This window comes from Triticum aestivum, chromosome 5A, assembly GCF_018294505.1.
Source record: "Triticum aestivum cultivar Chinese Spring chromosome 5A, IWGSC CS RefSeq v2.1, whole genome shotgun sequence".
NCBI lineage: Eukaryota > Viridiplantae > Streptophyta > Magnoliopsida > Poales > Poaceae > Triticum > Triticum aestivum.
The window spans coordinates 563,826,158-563,848,631 of NC_057806.1; the positions used below are offsets into that span (position 1 = coordinate 563,826,158).

Consider the following 22,474-nt stretch of genomic DNA (forward strand, 5'->3'; position numbering starts at 1 on the left):
CCAAATGAACTGTGATAATCAAACTGTGATCGTCAAGATAAACAGTTCTAAGGATAATATGAAGTCCTCAAGGCATGTGAAGAGGAGACTAAAATCTGTCGGAAAATTGAGGAACTCCTGAGTTATTACGTTGGATTATATCCAAACGTTGAAAAACTTGGCAGATCCCTTCACAAAGGGTTTATCACGTAATGTGATAGATAATGCATCGATGGAGATGGGCTTGGGACCCACCGCATGAGTTGTCCACAGTGGTAACCCACTCTATGTGGTCGGAGATCCCGTGAAGTAGAAGTGGGAGACAAGTTGTTGGTCAACTGGGAGGAGAGTATCCCTATGTTAATTATCCAACTCCGTGAAGACGCAATACTCTCCTGATCTTCATGGCAGGTTGATACTTATCTTAATGTGTTCCAGGTGGCTTATTCAGGTAAGCAGAGATGTTGCCCTGCAGAGCATCTCCTGAGGAACACGCCTATATGAATTTGATTGTTAAACGTAGCAGTCTGTGAGAATTGGGTGCTCTCTAATAAATTCATGAAAGGTCCTGGAGTATGACGTATACGCTTCACCCGTGGGGAAGCCTTGTGGCAACCCAGTATCGGTCAAGCATTTGTGTGAAAGTAGTCTCGCAGAAAACTTGTAGTTCAAGGTATAGTCCACTATTTAAATTGTGACCTAGTCTAGTATAGACCTCTAAGTGGAAGTTCAACTTTACAGTCTCCACTGAGCACCGGTATATAAACAATGATCTGGAACTAAATGATGAGATGTGCCAATGAGACTTTGTGGGGGATTGTTGGAATTTGCTAGTGGGCTTTTGGCCCAAAGCCCAACTAAAATTATGAAATTCTCTTGGCCCATTCATGCACAAATGTGAGTGGTGTGAATGAGATTAAAGTTTAGTCCCACCCCATAAGTTGAGAGAGAGAGTTGCACCTCTTTATAAGGTGAGCTCTTTTACCACTTGTATGAGTATGAGAAAAGGAGACCTACACGCACGCTCCTCCTCCTCGCTCGCCACGCCTCGTCACGACATGCCGCGAGTTGCGGGAATGAGCCAAGCCGAAGATAGAGCTATGCACGTATTCTATATTTTTGCTGCTCCGAAATAATTAATAATTCATTAATTAACAACTAATGGACGCGTTAATTACTCAACCGTTTCCGATCCTTTTGGATTGTGAGGATGTTACTTGGACTTGGGGTTTTCTCCACGACCTACTCGACCCGCATTATATAGTCAGACATATGTCTACCCTAGCGGTTCCCGCATCGTATGGTTTCGCACCACCGTTCCAGAGCATTGCGCCGCCACGCAAGTCTTCTCCATCCATCCTTCCGGCGTGCACTGCAAGAAGGGACAGCAGGCCTCCGGAACCCTGCCTCTCGTGATCCTGTATGGGAGAGGGGCGATCAGGTTTTTGGGGAGTGCACTCGCGCGACTGCTGGCAGCGACGACTTTGCCAACGACGACTTTTCCCCCGACCTCGGCAACCTCATCCTCAACGATATGGGCGACAACATCAACGCCGGCGGTGCTGCTCCCGCTGCACCGTATGTGATTCTATCCTTCTTGTTTGAGATCGTGGTAGAATTCATGTTTCTAGTATGTGCCGTAGATGTGATATGTTCATCTACTATGCTAGTTCGCAAGATTAGTTTAATCTTTGCTATTGCTGTCATGATTTATCTTCTGTTTATTCGGATTAAATCTCGTAGTAATTTGCTCATATTTTCAACAGTTTGGGTGGTAATTGGGCTATGGAGGCCACTTAGCAAGTGGCATGCTCTAGACGCTATTGAAAAGATCGCTGCACCTCTTGCTCCTCCGCCTCCTGCACCACCGCCTGAGTCGGATTAGACACTTCTTTTCATTTAAGGGGTGTGCTGTGTTGCGCCTCCAATCTATATCTATTTATTACCTTACGTTACGTACTAATAAAGCAACGTGATATTTTTGGTTTCGTTCCGGTTGATGATCTATATTATTATTGTTTTTCACGAGGTGGTACTAACTTTCTACGCACCATATCATGTACTGGTAATATTTTCGTCAACGTTGCCTCACCCGCTGTAATGGGCCTCCGCACGTCTGCCCTGTTGTAATGGGCCTTGGCGCATCTGCCCGACGCAGGCCAGCGTGGGCCTTTTTAGAAGCAGCAAAAATAGACACCATGTAGAAAAAAGTTAACTCAAGACCTTTCGTTCAGTCTAAGAGACACCAACCACTGAGCTAGCATATACCATGTTTATTAGTTACACCTCGCTGTCGAAAAAGGATTTGCACCTGTATATGATGTTCATATACGCTTAGATCAACAAGCAAACGTGGGGAAGGAGGGAAAAGAATTCTATGAGACCAGGTCTCACGCAAGACCCATTTTGGTAAATGACACGTGGCATTCTCAAATCACAAAGCATTCACCACATCCCTCACTTGAAATCAAGAGGAGAGGGGTGGGTGGGTGGGTGGGGGATTAGATGCTTTGTGATTTGTGAATGTCACGTGTCATCCATCAAGGCGAGTCTTACCTGCTAACCGTGAGACCTGGTCTCATATAATTTTTTTCAGAAAGGAGAAAAGCAGCATTGTCTCTATTCTTAATGAAGCAGTTGATAATCTCGCTTTCAGATTTTTTTTCGTCTCACTTTTTTTGGGTTTATTTTCGTCCCTACTCCTAACCCCAGGTATCCCCTCGCACGAAAAAAAACCAACCCAGGTTACGAAGAAGTGATGCCTCGACGTACTACCCTCGCAAGAAAAATCCAAAGAAAAAAAGCCTACGAAAGAAAACCAACGAAAAAAAGTCGCTCCCTCGTAACGTACCAACGAGCGAAGGGTACCCTCGAGCGACGCAACACCAGATCCCATCTATCGCAAAAAAAAAAAAAAAACACCAGATCCCATCGCCGCTGCCCTCGCACTCGCATCCCTCCGCCGCCGCCCTCGCACATCAAGCCTCCGCAGATCCATCCATTTGCCGCCGCCCTCGCACATGAAGCCGCCGCCGATCCCTGTTCTACCTCGACGGGGGCCATCGGTCGTCTCGCTACAACTTGAAGCTGCAACTTGGGCGGTGCCATGGCTCCTTGTGCAGAGAAAACAAGACAAGGGGGAGGTCAGGGAGGAGCAGCAGGAGGAGTGAAGGAAAAGAAGGCGGCGGAGAAGGCCCTGCTCGCCGGAGAGGTCGATCGGCGGCGACGAACTCCGAGCCGCACGTTCTGGCGACGGAGGGCTGGAACCGGTCGATGGGGAGACCTGTAGGCGCGCGGCGGCGGCGGTTTGGGACGGCGGCGAAGCTGCAACTCGGACGGCGCCATGGCTTCCTATGCAAAGAAAACGAGACGAGGGGGAGGTCAGGGAGGAGCAGCAGGAGGAGTGAAGAAAAAAGGCGGCGGAGAAGGCCCTGCTCGCCGGAGAGCTCGCCTAGCGCCGACGCTCGCTGTAGCGGGAGTATGCTCGGGCGTACCGGCATGAGAGCTGCAGTTGGTGGGAATTGGCTGCGGGCATAGGAACCGTGGATTGATCCCACGTACACACAGGTACTATAATTTTTCCCCTATGCTTCTTCTAGATTTTGTTTTGAGCTGATGGGTCCGAGATGTGGCAGCACTTCTCGGCTCTACGAAATCCATGGCTCAAGTGCGTGTCCCGGGATCCGAGCCTCTATCACTTCTTCAGTTCCGGCTTGCTTCAAGAACAAAAAATTTCTGTGTGAAAGACCACTAGCAGAACTGAATGTTGTATGCACCTTCATCTTGCAGTCCAATTACTTGGATTATTTGGGACAAATTCCTTTCTTTTTAACCGTACTACAGTTAGATAGCAGGATAAGGATACATGCTTGTACTGCCTCTATCGTAAATTGCACATGAGTTGATCCCGAGTTTAGACAGCTAGCAATCAATCGCTCTGAAGGTATTGCTCTTTTATTTTATTTGAGATCATGAGGAAATAGGTTCAGATATGTGACTACTCTATGCTGTACTAACTATTCTATGTTGTACTGACTATTCTATGCGACCACCAACAGCAAGGGTTCTCTCAGGTGAGATCCCCTCCTCTCAATTTGTTCCCCTTCATTCCCCTATTTGCGTGTGTCAGCTATTTTTCTTGTATAAACTCTAGCAGAGGAAATAAATCTTGGTGATGGATTTACCTTGATGGAAGATGATTTACATATTTTATTTTTAAATTCTGTGTTCCACTGAACTTCTTTCACCGCACTGTCTCCAGCACTGTAGCGGCTTGCTCGAGTCGTCCACCACCGACCGCCGCTGGCGCAAGCTGAAACTCACCCGGGGGAGCACTGGCTGGCGCGACAGTGGCGGCGAGGACCAGGTCAAGGCTTCGCAATAAGCGCCGGATCAAGCCATGAAACATGTTGACGGATTAGTTTTCCACCTCATGTTTACTTCACCATGTAGTTGGGTGTAACGCGAGTTCTGCTCTTCTTCTAGGCTGTTGGGAGGAGCGACCCTGCCATCACGTGGAGAACGAGCGGCTCCTGGTGCTCGACAAGGTGCCTGAGCAAGGCATATTAGTGGACGTGGCTCGACCCTGAACGTGCTTTCCCCAAATTTGTTCAGTGAGCAGTGCTATCATATTCTCCTTGCTCTTATCATGGAAAGGTTTGGAGTTTGGGTCTTTTTAGTTCTCGCGTTCGGACCAAAATGAGTGGGGGAGTGGAGATTGGCATGAATAATTGCAATTTTTAACACAAGGTGAGACAATGAAGGATTTGTTGTCAAGATATCAAAAGTTGCTCATATCAACTGGAAATATAGAAGTTATATTCAGTCATGCAGACATATAGTTTTTTTTTTTGCATATGAAAATAGATTGTCAATGTATATTATTTGGCTCAATAAATGGCGTTGTGAATCACTTCGAATTGTTTGTAATAATGACCATTTTTTCATACAACACCTTAATATGTATAGCTTATAAGGCTTTTAGTTTGTGAATAATTTGTTCAAAGAGTCACACTGTATCATCACACAAGGCAACGAAATATTAAGGTGAAGACTTTGTCATCTATACTTGTTGATACTCCTATTTTTTCAATTATGCTTACCTTGCATCCTTCTGTTAACAGTTTAGAAATATAGTTATGTTCATTGATTTCTTATACAGTTATCCCACGTCAGTATAGTTATATAGTGTTTTCTTTAATTGCGGATCAGGTGTCGTTCACTTTTGCAAAGATAGGCCAGTAAGATATGTTTTTGGTCCCTCAAATTCCCAAAAAGTACAGACTTGGTCCCTCAAGATTTTTTAGTATACATTTGGTCCCTCAAGTCTCAAAACCGGACAAGTTTGGTCCTAAACCAGATTTTGACCCCGTTGACCGGGTTTGACCGCCACAAAATCGCCCAATGAGCAGTAAATTCAAGTTTTAAAAAAGAAATCTAAAAAAATCTGAAATTTTTTAGGGTCCAATATGCTTACATGCGCAACGTGCGACCAAATTTTCGTGGTCTTTCGACACTCGAGGAGCTCGTGGCAAAAAAGACAAAATATCTACGTCCGATGAACAGTAAATTCGAAAACAAAATCAGAAAAATTCAAAAAAATCTGAAATTTATTGGGGTCTAATATGATTACATGCTCAAGGTTCGACCAAAATTTGGTGGTGTTTCGAGACTAAAGGAGCTCGTGGCAAAAAAAAAATCGCTCACAAAAAATAGCCAAAATTTGTTTATTTTGCTAGAGCCCGTCCTACGTCATTTCATGACAAAATGTTGGTCGCATCTTGCGCATGTAACCATATTGGACCCCCAAAAAATTTCAGAACTTTTTTGTTTTTTTATTTTGTTTGAATTTACTATTCATCGGACATATATTGTTGTTCTTTTTGTCACGAGCTCCTCGATTGTCGAAAGACCACGAAAATTTGGTCGCACCTTATGCATGTAAGCATATTGGACCCCAAAAAATTTCGGAATTTTTTGAAGATTTTTTTTAAAAAAACTCAAATTTACTGTTTATCGGGCGGTTTTGCGGCGGTCAAACCCGGTCAATGGGGTCAAAATCTGGTTTAGGACCAGACTTGTCCGGTTTTGAGACTTGAGGGACCAAATGTATACCAAAAAATCTTAAGAGTCCAAATCTGTACTTTTTGGAAACTTGAGGGACCAAAAACATACTTTTCTCTTTTTTAAACTGTGTAAGTTTTGAGTGAAACTATACTATCTGTTAACACAAGGAAAAGAAAGAATGGAATTGATTGTAAGCAATTCTTCTTGAGATAGAGATTTTCTGTGTAGTTTGCTGCAATTGTTTAAATCTGAATTTCAGTTTGAGATATACAACCGGCAATCTGAGGTCAATACTGCTGCTCAGACAATCTAGATATGTCAACAAAATTTCTTTGCAAACTCGTACAGAAGCTTAAGAATATGCCTGCTACTTGGGGATATTGTGGTGTTAAATGACCTAAATCTCGCTTCACATATATCACAATCAGATACGGTGTTTGACAAAACCCGAATTTTTTTGGAACAAAAAAGGTTATGCTAGCAAGGAAATTCACTTCAGCTCAAGACTTGATAAGGCATGTGGCGACCCTAGGAGGTGTTGTTGTGCTCACTCGCATACCATATATTCAGAGTTAAAGTTGTTTGCGTGCTTTCTATGGTCTAAGGTATTTTGAATACATCAGGTTTTTTATGTTTGTTTGTAGCCTGAACCTTGCAGGTGGTCTCTACGCTGTAGCTATAATTTTTTTCTTGTGCCGACAGTGGTAACACATGAAAGATCCAGAAAGATTTTGAAGCGGCGTAGATCCAGCCGGTGCATACTATTGCCTTCAAAGGCCTTGAAGGAGATCATATATGTTTGGCTACTGACATGACAAGAATTTCAGCAAAAAGGTGACGTGAATTTTCACCTTCTCGTCTGCTCTTTTATCTTTTGCTATTCTGCATTAACACTCACGTGTCTGCTGTTTCAGATTTCCAATTATTAGACACATGCTTTGCAGCTTGTATTAGTACATATCACCATGCATCCATGCCTAAGCTACTAGCGAAATGAAGGAAACTTTTCCATGATTTGTGTAGACTGGAGTCCCTTTAACATGCATTCTCTATTCTTGATTTAAGAATTTGACTATATGGTGTGCATTTATGTAGTGGATGAAATTATAATCACCGCTTGATTCTATGTCCAATGCTAGAAAAAAAGGTTATTTTTCTTATTACTGGGGAACAACTAATTTGACTTGTTCTATGTCTGCTCAAATAATTGTTTCAGTTTCAAAATTGTCACATAAGAAATAAGCCATCAAAGCACAGAAATGCAATCTTAGTAGCAACACTAACTTAGGGCGCAGACATTTAGTGCTCGGGCTTGCTTGCCTTTGGTATCGTTAGATAGTAGAGATGACTGACATATGTTAATGCATGTGAATACTCAACGTTAAAGCAAGCTGTTTTGTGAAATACAGAACTGGCGTAACCACTTAGAAAAGGAAATTAGTTGTTCCCCACTGCTATGAAAAATACAGAGCTGACGTACAAGATACAGAACTTATTTGGAGGTAGTTAACAGAGGTGACATTTATTAGGGGGGTGACACTTATGCAAGTAGCTACGGCTATGAATAGATGAGCGTTGGCCATGATTAGCAGCACCACCATGAGGGCATTTGTCCTGGAAGTGTGGTCGGGGACTGGGGATGATTGAACACAGGTGACTGTCTTCTCAACTTGATGTTGCTTTGAATGCGTCGGACGCTGATCCAAGTTGCGGCGAGCTGATATCCATCATGGCTTGGGAGGGATTACTTGTATTCTACCAATTCAAAATTAATCTCATGCAATCATTTTCTTGATGACTATGAGAGGTATTCCCATTTGCAAATCTCCGCCTTCACATATGGCCTCATGCGAGGTCCGGCCGCCAGCGGCGCGATGTGAAATGCGGGTGTTGGAGGTGCAGGTGGAGGGGTGGAGCGGCGATGACGACGGCCAGAGGAAGAGCCGACCTCGTGGTCGTTCCTGCCCTTGCAGCCGGAGATCCAGTGTGGCCGGCGGCAAGGTTGAGCTAGGGTTTGGAGAAACCGAGCGTGTCGGGCTTCAAGGAGGCATGTGTCGCCGGGAGTGGGGAAGTGGAAGTGTGTACCCCCACCGGTCCATGGCTTCCGCATTAAAAAGGACGGCGACCACTCGGCCAGGGTGGCTGACAAGCGGGGCCGCCCGCGCGTGCATCGTAAATGTGGACGGTGGGTGGTAGGTGGGCGGCTGCCACGCGGGCCCAAGGAGGAAGCGGAGTGGGCGTGTGGGCGTCCGTTCGACGTTCGTCTGGACGCAAACCGGGCGCAAATTTGAGCCGGAAATGGGGCGGCCCGAACGCGAAACGGACAGAAAATGCAATGGATTGGTTGAAGGTCTGCGGGTCGTGCGGTCTGTCCGTTTGGGCCCAAACGGGCAGACGCGGACCGGACGGGGTGGTGCGTTGGAGTTGCCATAATGGATTGGTTGAAGGTAGCATCTTCTACCGAGCTTCAATTGATAGGGAAGGAATTGTGTCTGTCTGTGCCTTTGGTTTTCTTGTGCGTCGAGAGTTCGTACAGTTTATTTTGAGGGAAAGAGATTCTTCATCTAGATGAGAAAGAGCACTCTGATTAATTAGATCAGAAGTTGTGTGTGATGTTGGTTTCTCGTGACTACAATGGCACCAACCACCAGGTGAGGTCGTGAGTGAGGCGCCGCAGGTGGACATGAGCAAGGCTTCTTGACCTATAAGATCCATGGTTGGGCAAGTTTGCTTCATCTAAACTTTACTTAGTCTGAGATGATTAGGATCCTTAATTGCTTTATTTAATTTGCATTGGTTTATTTTTGCAGCATCTCCTGCAATACAGGAGCAAAAAACTTAGCACTGTTGATCTTTTAAACTTGAAGTTACAACTGCTTAACCCGATAATAATTTAGTTCTGGAGATTGCAGAAGCCGTTTCAATGAACATAAACGACAGGGGCATCCTGGGTAAATCAGCTAGGAGCAGTCTAGAAAAATGTGACAGTCTCACACTACAGCAGCATGCCTAACGCAAGACACCAGAATAATGATTGGAGCGTTAAAGCCCCTTCTCTTTGGATTTTGATTGGTTTTTGATTGGTTTTTGTGTATGTCCTTTGCTCAGGCATTTACATGTCCGATTTGTTTCTACTAAGTGGTATTCATTTTTTCCTTTAGTCTCATCAATTTTACAATTTTTGTGAAAAGGCGTATGTTTCGCTTTTCAGTTTGATCCCCAACAATATATTGTAGGGTGAAGAAGTGCTTATGTATATGTTCCAACAAAATGTGTGGCAAAATCACTGGAATTATGGTGTTATGAGCTAGAAGATTTCGGAAGCACACCAATAAGAAATTACACATATTTATACCTCAGACGGGGAAGCATGTGTTTGATCTTTGCTATTGAGACTCAATATTTCCTACCGGATGTCTAAAACATGTATTATTAGAAGCAAAATATTTACAAGGATTACATGTATGCTATTTTTATGGGGCTATCTAATGTTTGATATCCTGGCCTCTAATTATTTGTATTTATTGTCTGGCTCTATGAAAATACAATCGTGTCGGCAAATCATATTACAACATTTGTGACATCCATAAGAAATAGGCACTCCTAGCATTGCCTTGGGAGTTGATATTTTGTCATGAACAGAGAAAGGCCAAAGGTATGTGCAATAGTTGTCGGAGTGGTTAGTGGTTACCATGCTGCAGAACCAATTGATAGATTATCACGTTCTTCATTATTGTTGGCTTAATACTTTACTGTTGTGTTTCTAATTAGAGGGCTGCAGTTGCACCTGAGTTGAGGGGGTGGTAAATGGAGGATAATGATTATAAATAGTTTATTATTTAGATATTGTATATGAAAATATCAAGTAATTATAAATATCACTTACAATCATTAACGACCTTACTGGATGATTGCTTTCATGGACATTAAAGAAGAAATATCTTAGAAGTTGAGTGCAGTTGGTGGGGCCTCAATCCATTTGAGCAAAGAAAAGTAGACATGGTCTATCCAAAATCTTTTGAGCTATGAATAATAAATGGGGAAGGCTTAAAATATTTTGTGTTGCCATGGGACGTGTGTTTTGCTGCAGTAGTACCTAAATTCTAAACTCCAAGTGCCTAATTTCATATGTAATAATTTGTTAGACAATTTCGTAACGCAATCAAGTTTTTGGTTGTAGCATCTTGAAACATTCATTTTAAGAGTACAAAATCCTCCATGTGTTATATTTACTTAATGGATAATAAAGGGTTCCATGTGCTATCTATCATTTGTAATGCAGTGCACAATAAAGAGTTCTATGTTTTTGTGCCACCTTTTCTACTTTTTGTGCATATATGCTAGCTACGTCGTCGAATTTCGTTTCATTCTTTATCGAAATACATTGCAAGTGGAGTCAGTTTCAGTTATTTAACCTATGCTAAAGGTTTTTTTTTACATGTGAAATTTGACATGTTTATATATGCAACCGATATAAATTTTAAGAAGCCCGTGGCAACGCACGGGCATTATACTAGTTGTGACTAAAGGATGTGAGCTAAATAAACGAGATGGGGGGACATGACAAATACTGAGGATTGTGTGGGCTGTCCCATAATTAAGGAAGAGGATTTGTAGGCTACCTCAATAATTAAGGCACATGATTGTGGGTTGCATAAAGAGTATTTAAACAAGATTGCATGGGATTGCTACCTTGGACGAGGTCCGAAGATCGAAGCTGCATTCCTACTCCGGCTGCTCGGCCACGCATTGCTGCTGTTGTGAGCCGTGAGACCTCAACCATCAATCCGCCCCGCACAACAAGATATGTCCCAGTGTATGCTACCACCGCACAACAAGAGCCGTCCCAATGTATGTTACCACATGAAGCCAGACTGCAGCTCAACTTGGTTCAACTCTGTTTTTTTTTGAGAAGTTTTGTTACTGTTGTCTATATGGGTTTGTGCTGACATGGGATAAATAGAAAATGCAAAGATCCGCGGTTCGATGGCGAAGAGATAAACTCATTGATTTTTATGTTGTGCTATTAGTCTGTAATTTTTTAATAGAAACAAATAGTGCGTCCATTATGTTACCCATCATTTCATCATGGAGATAATCTGATATTTAAGAGAAACAAAAATTATCTAGATTTTGGGGGTGCACCTCCGTGTCATCGCCGGATGGCGCCATTTGGATGTTATTTTGATGGACAAACTAATTTCTCCCGTTGCAATGCACGGACATATGTGCTAATAAGACTTAATTTTATCTCTATTGCTACCTGAACTTATATGTTGTATGAACCTTATTGTCGCTAGTTGCTTTATACTCTAAAATGGGGAACCCTTTTTCGTCATATGTATAAAAAAAGCTAAAAAGAGTTTAGACGAAAGGCACAGTGCACATCAAGCCCTATTTTTTGTCGACCATGCCAACAGATTAATCTTTTCCTTAATAGTAAAGCACGCATTGACTTTGCCGGGTTCATTGTCACAATGCGCTTTCTTACCATGTCATAATATGCTTCTTCCTGTCTGTTTTTTCTTGATTTCATATTTTTCTTAATATCCGAGGTGGTACTATATAAGTTCAACGGTGCGTTTATCTATACGCGTCCGTACGTGCACTATATATGGTTAATAGATAGTCCCACATCGTTTACTTGTAGACAGTCCCACCAATTTAAATGTGTTTGTGAGTTGACGACAACAAATTGAAGGAAATATGCCCTAGAGGCAATAATAAAGTTATTATTTATTTCCTTATTTCATGATAAATGTTTATTATTCATGCTAGAATTGTATTAACCGGAAACATAATACATGTGTGAATACATAGACAAACAGAGTGTCACTAGTATGCCTCTACTTGACTAGCTCGTTGAATCAAAGATGGTTAAGTTTCCTAGCCATAGACATGAGTTGTCATTTGATTAACGAGATCACATCATTAGAGAATGATGTGATTGACTTGACCCATTCCGTTAGCTTAGCACTTGATCGTTTAGTATGTTGCTATTGCTTTCTTCATGACTTATACATGTTCCTATGACTATGAGATTATGCAACTCCCGTTTACCGGCGGAACACTTTGTGTGCTACCAAACGTCACAACGTAACTGGATGATTATAAATGTGCTCTACAGGTATTTCCGAAGGTATTTGTTGGGTTGGCGTATTTCGAGATTAGGATTTGTCACTCCGATTGTCGGAGAGGTATCTCTAGGCCCACTCGGTAATATACATCACTTAAGCCTTGCAAGCATTGCAACTAATGAGTTAGTTGTGGGATGATGTGTTACTGAACGAGTAAAGAGACTTGCCGGTAACGAGATTGAACTAGATATTGAGATACCGATGATCGAATCTTGGGCAAGTAACATACCGATGACAAAGGGAACAACGTATGTTGTTATGTGGTTCGACCGATAAAGATATTCGTAGAATATGTAGGAGCCAATATGAGCATCCAGGTTCCGCTATTGGTTATTGACCGGAGAAGTGTCTCGGTCATGTCTACATAGTTCTTGAACCCGTAGGGTCCGCATGCTTAACGTTCATTGACGATATAGTATTTATGAGTTATGTATGTTGGTAACCGAATGTTGTTCGGAGTCCCGGATAAGATCATGGACATGACGAGGAACTCCTTGGAATGGTCCGAAGATAAAGTTTGATATATGGGATAATAGTGTTTGGTCTCCGGAAGGGTTCCGGAATTCACCGGAAGGGGTTCCGGATGTTTCCCGAAATGTTTGGGTACGAGAACACTTTATTTGGGCCAAAGGGGAAAGCCCACAAGGTTTTTGGAAAGCGCAAAAGGAAGTTTTGCGGAATCCAGGGGCCAGACGCCAAGGTCCCTGGCGTCTGGGTCCAGAAGCCGGGAACCCTGGCGTCTGGCCCTGGAGTCCGAGAAGGACTCTTGCCTTTCGGGTGAAACCGACTTTGTGGAGGCTTTTACTCCAAATTTTGACCCCAAGGCTCAACATATAAATAGAGGGGTAGGGCTAGCACCCAAGACACATCAAGAAACACCAAGCCGTGTGCCGGCAACCCCGTCCCCTCTAGTTTATCCTCCGTCATAGTTTTCGTAGTGCTAAGGCGAAGCCCTGTGAAGATTGTTCTTCACCAACACCGTCACCACGCCGTCGTGCTGCTGGAACTCATCTACTACTTCGCCCCTCTTGCTGGATCAAGAAGGCGGAGATGTCATCGAGCTGAACATGTGCAGAACTCGGAGGTGTCGTGCGTTCGGTACTTGGATCGGTCGGATCATGAAGACATACGACTACATCAACCGCGTTGTGCTAACGCTTCCGCATTCGGTCTACAAGGGTACGTAGACATACTCTCCCCTCTCGTTGCTATGAATCACCATGATCCTGTGTGTGCGTAGGAAAATTTTGAAATTACTACGTTCCCCAACACTGGCATCTGAGCCTGGTTTTATGCGTAAATGTTATATGCACAAGTAGAACACAAGTGAGTTATGGGCGATACAAGGCATACTGCTTACCAGCATGTCATACTTTGGTTCGGCGGTATTGTTGGATGAAGCGGCCCGGACCGACATTACGCGTACACTTACGCGAGACTGGTTCTACTGACGTGCTTTGCACACAGGTGGCTGGCGGGTGTCAGTTTCTCCAACTTTAGTTGAACCGAGTGTGGCTACACCCGGTCCTTGAGTAGGTTAAAACAACACTAACTTGACGAACTATCGTTGTGGTTTTGATGCGTAGGTAAGAACGGTTCTTGCTCAGCCCATAGCAGCCACGTAAAACTTGCAACAACAAAGTAGAGGACGTCTAACTTGTTTTTGCAGGTCATGTTGTGATGTGATATGGTCAAGACATGATGCTATATTTTATTGTATGAGATGATCATGTTTTGTAACCGAGTTATCGACAACTGGCAGGAGCCATATGGTTGTCGCTTTATTGTATGCAATGCAATCGCCCTGTAATGCTTTACTTTATCACTAAGCGGTACGGTAGCGATAGTCGTAGAAGCAAAAGTTGGCGAGACGACAACGATGCTACGATGGAGATCAAGGTGTCGCGCCGATGACGATGGTGATCATGACGGTGCTTCGGAGATGGAGATCACAAGCACAAGATGATAATGGCCATATCATATCACTTATATTGATTGCATGCGATGTTTATCCTTTATGCATCTTATTTTGCTTAGATCGGCGGTAGCATTATAAGATGATCTCTCACTAAATTTCAAGATAAAAGTGTTCTCCATGAGTATGCACCGTTGCCAAAGTTCGTCGTGCCGAGACACCACGTGATGATCGGGTGTGATAAGCTCTACATTCATCTACAATAGGTGCAAGCCAGTTTTGCACACGCAGAATACTCGGGTTAAACTTGACGAGCCTAGCATATGCAGATATGGCCTCGGAACACTGGAGATTGAAAGGTCAAGCGTGAATCATATAGTAGATATGATCAACATAGTGATGTTCACCGTTGAAAACTGCTCCATCTCATGTGATGATCGGACATGGTTTAGTTGATATGGATCACGTGATCACTTAGATGATTAGAGGGATGTCTATCTAAGTGGGAGTTCTTAAGTAATATGATTAATTGAACTTTAATTTATTATGAACTTAGTCCTGGTAGTATTAGCATATCTATGTTGTAGATCAATAGCTCGCGTTTAACTCCTCTGTTTATTTTTGACATGTTCCTAGAGAAAAACTAAGTTGAAAGATGTTAGTAGCAATGATGCGGATTGGATCTGTGATCTGTTGATTATCCTCATTGCTGCACAGAAGAATTATGTCCTTGATTCACCGCTAGGTAACAGACCTATTGCAGGAGCAGATGCAGACGTTATGAACGTTTGGCTAGCTCAATATGATGACTACTTGATAGTTTAGTGCACCATGCTTAACAACATAGAATCAGGACTTCAAAGACGTTTTGAACGTCATGGATCATATGAGATGTTCCAGGAGTTGAAGTTAATATTTCAAGAAAATACCCGAGTTGAGAGATATGAAGTCTCCAACAACTTCTATAGCTAAAAGATGGAGGAGAATAGCTCAAGCAGTGAGCATGTGCTCAGATTGTCTGGGTACTACAATCGCTTGAATCAAGTGGGAGTTAATCTTCCAGATAAAATAGTGATTGAAAGAATTCTCTAGTCACCATCACCAAGTGAGTAGAACTTCATGATGTACTATAGTATGCAAGGGATGACGAAAACGATTTCCGAGCTTTTCATGATGATGAAATCGATGAAGGTAGAAATCAAGAAAGCGCATCCAGTGTTGATGATTAACAAGACCACTAGTTTCAATAAAATGGCAAAGGGAAAGAAAGGGAACTTCAAGAAGAACGGCAAGCAAGTTGCTGCTCAAGTGAAGAAGCCCAAGTCTGGACCTAAGCATGATACTAAGTGCTTCTACTGCAAAGGGACTGGTCATTGGAAGCGGAACTGCCCCAAGTATTTGGCGGATAAGAAGGATGGCAAAGTGAACAATGCTATATTTGATATACATGTTATTGATGTGTACTTTACTAGTGTTTATAGCAACCCCTCGGTATTTGATACTGGTTCAGTTGCTAAGAGTAGTAACTCGAAACGGGAGTTGTGGAATGAACATAGACTAGTTAAGGGTGAAGTGATGATGTGTGTTGGAAGTGGTTCCAAGATTGATATGATCATCATCGCACGCTCCCTATACTTTCAGGATTAGTGTTAAACCTAAATAAATGTTATTTGGTGTTTGCGTTGAGCATGAATATGATTTGATCATGTTTATTGCAATACGGTTATTCATTTAAGTTAGAGAATAATTGTTGGTCTGTTTATATGAATAAAACCTTCTATGGTCATATACCCAATGAAAATGGTTCGTTGGATCTCGATTGTAGTGATACACATATTCATAATATTGAAGCCAAAAGATGCAAAGTTAATAATGATAGTGCAACTTATTTGTGGCACTTCCGTTTAGGTCATATTGGTGTAAAGCGCATGAAGAAACTCCATGCTGATGGGCTTTTGGAATCACTTGATTATGAATCATTTTGATGCTTGCGAACCATGCCTCATGGGCAAGATGACTAAGACTCCGTTCTCTGAAACAATGGAGCGAGCCACTGACTTATTGAAATAATACATACCGATGTATGCGGTCCAATGAGTGTTGAGACTCACGGTGGGTATCATTGTTTTCTGACCTTCATAGATGATTTGAGCAGATATTTGTATATCTACTTGATGAAACATAAATCTGAAACATTTGAAAAGTTCATATAATTTCAGAGTGAAGTGGAAAATCATCGTAACAAGAAAATAAAGTTTCTACGATCTGATCGTGGAGGAGAATATTTGAGTTACGAGTTTGGTCTTCATTTGAAACAATGCGAAATAGTTTCACAACTCATGCCACCTGGAACACCACCGCGTAATGGTGTGTCCGAACATCATAACCGTACTTTATTAGATATGGTACAATCTATGATATCTCTTACCGATTTACCACTATCGTTTTGGGGTTATGCATTAGAAGACAGCTGCATTCACGTTAAATAGGGCACCATCTAAATCCGTTGAGATGACACCGTATGAACTGTAGTTTAGCAAGAAACCTGAGCAGTCATTTCTTAAAGTTTGGGGTTGTGATGCTTATGTGAAAAAGTTTCATCTTGATAAGCTCAAACCCAAGTCGGAGAAGTGCGTCTTCATAGGATACCCAAAAGTAACTGTTGGGTACACGTTCTATCACATATCCGAAGGCAAGATATTTGTTGCTGAGAATAGATCCTTTCTAGAGAAGGAGTTTCTCTCGAAAGAAGTGAGTGGAAGGAAAGTAGAACTTGATGAGGTAACTATACCTGCTCCCTTATTGGAAAGTAGTTCATCACAGGAATCTGTTTCCGTGACTCCTACACCAATTAGTGAGGAAGCTGATGATGATGATCATGTAACTTCAGATCAAGTTACTACCGAACCTTGTAGGTCAACCAGAGTGAGATCCGCATCAGAGTGGTACAGTAATCCTGTTCTGGAGGTCATGTTAATTGACCATGACGAACCTACGAACTATGAGGAAGCGATGATGAGCCCAGATTCCGCGAAATGGCTTGAGGCCATGAAATCTGAGATAGGATCCAAGTATGAGAACAAAGTATGGACTTTGGTTGACTTGCCCGATGATCGGCAAGGCATAGAAAATAAATGGATCTTCAAGAGGAAGACGGACGCTGATAGTAGTGTTACTATCTTCAAAGCTCGAATTATCGCAAAAGGTTTTCGACAAGTTCAAGGTGTTGACTATGATGAGATTTTCTCACTCGTAGCGATGCTTAAGTCTGTCCGAATCATGTTAGCAAATTGCCACATTTTATGAAATCTGGCAAATGGATGTCAAAACTACATTCCTTAATGAATTTCTTAAAGAAGAGTTGTATATGATGCAACCAGAAGGTTTTGTCGATCCTAAAGGTGCTAACAAAATGTACAAGCTCCAGTGATCCATCGATGGACTGGTGCAAGCATCTCAGAGTTGGAATATACGCTTTGATTAGTTGATCAAATCATATAGTTTTATATAGACTTGCGGTGAAGCCTGTATTTACAAGAAAGTGAGTGGAAGCACTACAACATTTCTGATAAATATATGTGAATGACATATTGTTGATCGGAAATAATGTAGAATTTTTCTGGAAAGCATAAAGGAGTATTTGAAAGGAGTTTTTCAAAATAAAGACCTCGGCGAAGATGCTTACATATTGAGCATCAAGATCTATAGAGATAGATCAAAACGCTTGATAAGTTTTTTCAATGAGTACATACCTTGACAAGATTTTGAAGTAGTTCAAAATGGAACAGTCAAAGAAAGAGTTCTTGCCTATGTTACAAGGTGTGAAATTGAGTAAGACTCAAAGCCCGACCACGGCAAAAGATAGAAAGAGAATGAAAATCATTCCCTGTGCCTCAGTAGGTTCTATAAAGTATGCCATGCTGTGTACCAGATCTATTGTATACCCTACACTGTGTTTAGCAAGCGAGTACAATAGTGACCTAGGAATATGTCGTGGGTTTGTCACGGCAGATGTCCTTGTGAAAGGACTTAGTCGTGGAGCCATCGCAACGGGTTAGCTTAAAGGGGTTAAACTGGACAAGGGGACACGGGAAGTTTATACTAGTTCGGCCCCTTCGATGAAGGTAAAAGCCTACGTCTAGTTGTGATTGGTATTGCTAGGGTTTCGATGACCAGGGAGCGAATCCGCTTTGACTGGCTCTCGAGTTGTATGTCTTGTCCCTAAACCTCTGCCGGGTCGTCTCTTTATATACATAGGTTGACGCCCGCCGGTTTACAGAGTCCCGAAGCCGGATCATAAACGTGTCCGGTTCGGTCTCTATACTTCCTATCTTATAATGCAAGTTACATAATAAGGTCGGTTTACATCTATAGGCCTTAACTCGCCTCTGGGCCTTGGGCCTTCATAAGCGCCATCATTCTTACGTCTTCATGGGCTTCTAATCTTCATAAAGTTAATCTGGCTACTCCTGGCCGGTTTATGTCCAGTAGTAATATCCCCAACATTAGGCCCCAGATTGGTTTGAACTTGTTCATGTCAATCTTCAACACTTAGAAAAATTCCTCCGTTTGCACCTTCGCATAGATCTTGTAAACCGCCGTGACGTCATCCTCCAGATTTGTAGTAAACCGTCGTGATGTCACCTGTTCATTAAAGCCGAAGATACCCTTTATTAATGAGCATCCAACAATTGAGGCAACAACCTTGTCATATATCCATTTTTGGGCTCCTCGATTCCCGCGCTTGTCGCTTATTTATTTGCCTTATAAATAGGGCTGAGGATCCCTTTCCTTTTCCTCCCGTTGCCTCTTCATATCTTCTTCCTCCTCGCGACGCCTCTGCACCCGAGCGCCGCCGTCGTCGTCGAGCTTCACCTCTGCCTCATCGTCGACCGCTGCATCAACCTGACTGAACCAGAAAAACGCGACGCACCTCCTCTACTTCAATAACTTCGGTAAATCTTCCCCTTTTTTCTCTTCAGATCCACTTAGGGTTCACATGGGCTCATGGCGTTCTTCTCTTGTTCTTCGTCAGTCCATACACAGCAGACCTCAAACTTGATGTGTTCCGTGCGGCAGCTATAGTAGTCCTTATTTTGGCTATCAAACCAAGCCTTATACACATAAAAACTGATCTGGACCTTTATGAACTGCTCCAGGACCAACTTTTTAGGTCTAAATCTTTTTCTTTTCCTGACTTGTGGTAGATCCAAAATGCCCATGTGATCCTGTGAAACCTGTTTTACCTTACTTAGCCCTTTTCGCCTTAGATCTGTATCCTCTTTACCATGTAGGCGGTTTACCCTTGTAAAAACAATCTATCTCATACCATTAGTCCCCTAGTAAACCGGCAAACCCCCCTTTATATTCATTGTAACAGTCTGGTTTAACAACACATGTATACCCTTGATATGACCTTGTCAGTCATTATTGTATCAGTCTCCGGTTTACGCAATTTCACATATCTGTATATCTTTATTCCATTGCATCTTGCGTACCACCATGAATGATTTGTAATCCAGCATTTCTTTTTCAGCTTTTCGCTTTACAATGGCCAAACAGTTTGCCGCTTGCAACTAGGCTCGTTCCCGGGTCACCGAGGAACAGTTGAACGAAATGGTCAGTATCGGCACCTTGCCTAAGAAAACTGAAATTCGATCGCGAGTTCCAGGAACAGAGAATCCTCCTACCCCGAGGCAGGGTGAGGTAGTGGTCTTTGTCAACCACATAGGCCGTGGTTTCAAACCGCCCGGGTCGAAGTTTTTCCGAGATGTGCTTGCCAGTTTCCAACTCCATCCTCAAGATATCGGACCCAATTCGGTGTCCAATCTATGCAACTTCCAAGTCTTCTATGAAGTATACTTACAAGAAGAACCAACTGCTAAGCTGTTCCGGGACTTTTTTCATCTGAACCGGCATACAGAATTTGTAAATGGTCCCAACACTAAACTTGGTGGTGTCTCTATTCAAAAGCAGAAAGAAGTTGAATTTCCTCATGCCAAACTGCATAGTCACCCTAAGGAATGGAATCAGACTTGGTTCTATTGCATAGATACCTCTCATGAAGATGAGAACCCTCTTCCAGGCTACCGTGATCACCGGCTTTCCAACACTCATCCGATGCCGCAGCGTTTAAGTTCTATGGAATGGGCCAAATATGCCCCTCAACTCGCCAAGCTCTGGGCCTTTATGGCCAACGGTTTAACAGGCGTTGATTTTGTGCGTTGCTGGATATCTTGGAGCGTCTTGCCACTAAGCCGCCGCCCCGGTTTAATGTGTGAGTACACCGGTGATTTAGAAGACCCCCAACGCCATATCAACATTGAGGTGACCGATGAAGAGGTCACTGAAAGTGTCAAGAAATTTTGAATGAACCGGAATCAGTCTGTCACCAAACCGGCTTGAACCCCTTCTATACTCAAAATAAACCGCCTGCTGTAAGCACTATGCTTCCTTTTTATCTTTGATATCTTTAAATTGTTCAACTTGTAAACTTCCTTCTGTTTGCGTATAAACAGGGTGATGATCCCTTCTGCAAGCGGAAATCCGCAGATAAAGCGGCAAAGCCATCCCGTCCCAAAACCAAAGCCGCCAAGCCTACCTCAAAGTGGAAAACGGCTGACCGAATCAACATGGAACTTGATGAAGATGCCGATGATCCGGAAGTTGAGGTGGAACTTGACTCACTTGGCTCACTTTTCATGCACCTCATTAACAATGATCTTTATCAGGAGGACGTAGAAGGCAGCCAAGCTAATGATGTAGAGATAATTACCCTTTCCTCCGGTTCAGACTCTATGCCACCACAAAAAACACGTCAAACAGTCCGAAAAGTAAGCTTTTCTCATCCTCTTGCTTAGTTGGATCCAACATTTATTTTGAAGACGCAGCAGCATGAAGCTCGCCAGACAACCCGGCACAGTGGCTAACAGGTCACTTTGGCCGGTTTACCTGATACCCTGGTTCGGAAGCGCCGGTCTGAGGTCTCTCCCACTTCTGACAATTCTTATCCCAAGGCAGGTTATTTCAGACAACCTCTTAATCCATTCGATTCAAATTATCAGGTGACACCTCCCTCGTCCTCTAGCGAATCAACATCAACCCAACTCCCTCCTCTTAAAACTGTAGCTGGGTAAGTATTCAAACCCTTTCTTCAAAAGTGTTGCAAATCTTGAATAAGATGCTAAACCTTCTTTCAATTTTGTTTGCAGAGCCAAAGCTAAACCCAGCAAGAAAGCTCAGGTCAACAATCCGTCAGAAGACCAGGCTGTTTTTGGAGAAGAGCAAATAGGTGAACCGGACCAAACTTGTGAACCGGAGGGTCCTCATCCTGAAGCTACCTTTGATGAACCGCCCCTTTAAGACCAAAATGTTGATGAACAACCAAAAGCTGATCCTGTTGTGCCTGACACTGAACTGGCAGCTCCAAACCGGGCTAGTCCGATGAGAGGTACTGATACTCCATCATCACCCGCAAAAACTACTAAAGGCCAAGGAGATGATGTTGTCATTACTGGCATGGGCCACAGCTCTCCTGGCCATCCTGTAATCTTGTCCCAACATAGTGCCAAAGAGGAGCGTGCTGCCAGGGAAAAGGGTAAATGGAGCACTGATTTATCAAGCTATGCTCATCTCAGTGCTGAAGAACTTCACTCTGGTTTCTTAAACCGTCTGCACTCAAACTGTGACTATGAAGCCGGTTTGGTGAACCCGATGAAGGAACGCTATGAGGTATTTTCATCTCCCTTTATTTTTTGATTCCAAAGTTGAAACACTAACCCAGGTAGCCGCCAAGGGCCGTTTTATGATGTTAATCTTAAATCGGGTCTTTGTAATACTTGAATCCTCTCCTGCTAACCCTCAAAATGTCAGGTCCTTAGTGAAAAACCAAAACCGATACTTTACCAATGTAATTATATAGCTTTCCTCAGTGTAGCTATCGGTGTCAAAACTGGCGGATCTCGGGTAGGGGGTCCCGAACTGTGCGTCTAGGCGGATGGTAACAGGAGGTAGGGGACACGATGTTTTACCCAGGTTCGTGCCCTCTTGATGGAGGTAAAACCCTACGTCCTGCTTGATTAATATTGATGATATGGGTAGTACAAGAGTAGATCTACCACGAGATCAAGGAGGCTAAACCCTAGAAGCTAGCCTATGGTATGATTGTCGTTCGTCCTACAGACTAAAACCCTCCGGTTTATATAGACACCGGAGAGGGCTAGGGTTACACAGAGTCGGTTACAATGGTAGGAGATCTACATATCCGTATCGCCAAGCTTGCCTTCCACGCCAAGGAAAGTCCCATCCGGACACGGGACGAAGTCTTCAATCTTGTATCTTCATAGTCCAGAAGTCCGGCCGAAGGTATAGTCCGGCT

At 43.1% G+C, this 22,474-nt stretch overlaps 2 long non-coding RNA genes across 3 annotated transcripts; both read left to right on the forward strand.

Annotated features, from left to right (window-relative positions):
- The first annotated feature begins 2,868 nt into the window (after nucleotides 1-2,868).
- LOC123104803 (uncharacterized) lies at nucleotides 2,869-5,042 on the forward strand. Of its 2 annotated transcripts, XR_006450517.1 has the most exons (4): nucleotides 2,869-3,546; nucleotides 3,615-3,922; nucleotides 4,038-4,052; nucleotides 4,241-5,042. It is a non-coding gene; the product is annotated as an uncharacterized lncRNA (long non-coding RNA). The 2 variants fall into 2 exon arrangements; XR_006450516.1 differs by having other exon boundaries at nucleotides 3,615-4,052.
- Nucleotides 5,043-6,136: 1,094 nt separating this feature from the next.
- Nucleotides 6,137-7,117, forward strand: LOC123104804 (uncharacterized). The gene is made up of 2 exons (XR_006450518.1): nucleotides 6,137-6,650; nucleotides 6,748-7,117. It is a non-coding gene; the product is annotated as an uncharacterized lncRNA (long non-coding RNA).
- The last annotated feature ends 15,357 nt before the right edge of the window (nucleotides 7,118-22,474 follow it).